Consider the following 2409-nt stretch of genomic DNA (forward strand, 5'->3'; position numbering starts at 1 on the left):
TAATGAAATCTTTATATGTGCACTTAATTTGGTGTAACTCTGTATATTTTTGATAAAAATATGTGGACTTCTATGAGAAGTTTAACTCAGTGAAAACTGTTCAGACAAGAGCTAAATTAAATGGAGAACAGACACAAACCTCTTCCCCTCTGCACTGAAGAAGATGAAGCTTGTAGATAAGACATATTTTCAGATAGATTATGGTCTCCCTCTGTTCCCAGTTGTGCTTGTTGGTCTCCCTCATAGCCATTGGTATTTTTTCTTATACAAAGGCAGAATATTTTCCGTCTTTCATATTATTTCTTGTACACCATTTTTCTGTTTCTTATTTTGACTGCCCTTACTAAATACATGCTCTTTCTCTAACTAGATAATGGCATGAGACTGGAGACTGGAGACTTTGTCTATCAGTGATCACTTGGATGTCGATCACTTAGACCTTTTCTTCCCATCTCCCATACTTTTTTACACCCAGGACACAAGTAAAGGATTTGAACTGAGTGAATCGCAAGATGGATAGAGAGATACAGAATAATAGCCATTAATTATGTCACTGACAGTAATTGATATAAACAAAAATATGTCTTTTAGTATGTCTTTGTCTTCAGAACATCTGCAGCCTATCCTTCCTTCCTAAGCAGTCCTTGTCACAGCATGATGGAATGCAGTGATTTGTTTGTTAGCTTGGGCATAAGATCTAGTCTAATAGCTTCTGAAGCCTCTGGAAAGGTTCTCCTTAATTGAATTAATGCTGGAATGGGCCAAGACAAATCGCTGTTTGGTTTCAGCAACCACTAAGAATAGAAAAAATTGCAACATTAATCAATAAATCAAAACTCTCTTTAACCAGTTTGTCACCTGTTTTCATGCAGTCTAGAGGCAAAACTAGTTTCCACAAGTTTTCTTTTTGTTAAAAAAATACAGCATTGTAAAGCACTAGCTCAAAGTCAGTAACATTCCTGGAGTGTAGGAGTTGTGTAGTTTATGGTGAAAAGCTATTTTTAAAATCTCTTCAGATATTCCTTTGTCTCAAAGTATGATTAGGGAATTAGGAATGTTTTTGCAGTAGCAGGTGGGATGGCTATTGAAGGGTTTTGATGGAGCATTGGTAAGACCTGGAGATGTTCTCATGGTGTGGAGGGGATCCTTCATCAGAAAAGATCCTTCATGTGATAAGATGCCGTTTACCTTATTGTCTGGAAATAGACGTACCCAGATGAGCTTTAAAGTTACCAGTGAAACTATAACAACAGGAGGAAAGATTCAAAGTGTCCTAAATGAAAAATTAGGTTTCTAAACTGTACAGAAATCTGTGATGATGCTTCTAATGCTGTCAGTCTCTGACATAATTAATTTCAAGATAGTCTTACTATAGATCTTAACTTGTACTGTACTATTAGATTATGGTGTCGGCTTACCCTTTGATATAGGCAAGGGAAACAGGAAACATACATTATGTGATGGAAAAAGGTGACATTTTGAGATTGAGATCTTTGTTGTATAAAGACTGAATCTTTCTATGCATGGAGTACCATGAAAGTGAAAGTCAAATGCTATCTGAATAAGTTGGCTAAGAAGCCACTGTTTCATTTCATATCGTGGGAAGATGTTCTGCACAAAGGTTGAACACATGTTAAGAAGTTTACTTCTTTCTTCCTCCTGTTTGTAGCTGTGTGAAACAGGTTTGTGTTTCAGAGCTGGCTGCTAAAGTTAATTCTTTCAGTTGCTTTTCTCTCCATTTGCCTGGATGATGCTAAATGCAGTTTAGCACAAGATAATTTCATAATCTAATTAATGGTGAGCTCAGCCATATTTACAATGGGACATTACAAGTTCATTGCCAGTGTACTCACCTCAATGTTTTATTGCATTCCTGGTTCACTGAAGGGGTGATGGCCACTTCTTAGCTAGAAAAAGCTGGCATAGTCCTAGTATCTGGCTCACTGGGTCAGCATGGTAAAAAGTTGGGGCAGAAAGTGACATTGCATTTTATCTAAAAATATTGCAAAAATGGGCCTGAAAATATATATAGGAATATTTTATCAATATAGAAACTTTTTACATCATGAAGTATACATCCCAATTAGAGAAGAATAGCTCCTCATTAGTGCAATATGATGATTTTCTTGGGCAACTAAAGTTGATCATCTTAAAATAGCTCTGTGCAATTTAACCATGCAAAGAAGACAGTTTTTAAATGCTGTTCTTCTTCTTAGCACATAGAGCCACATAAAAATAGGGAATACAATATTTCAAATGCATCACCAAAACTGTAACATCTAATACTGTCAGATGGAGAAAGGCCAACATAGCTCGCACACCATAGCATCTATTAATAGACCTGACTCCCTTTTGCAATGTCAACTGTAACATTAATCCTTGTTTTAAATCATAGTATCTCAAATAGCA

The sequence above is a fragment of the Motacilla alba genome, chromosome 1A, assembly GCF_015832195.1.
Source record: "Motacilla alba alba isolate MOTALB_02 chromosome 1A, Motacilla_alba_V1.0_pri, whole genome shotgun sequence".
Lineage (NCBI taxonomy): Eukaryota > Metazoa > Chordata > Aves > Passeriformes > Motacillidae > Motacilla > Motacilla alba.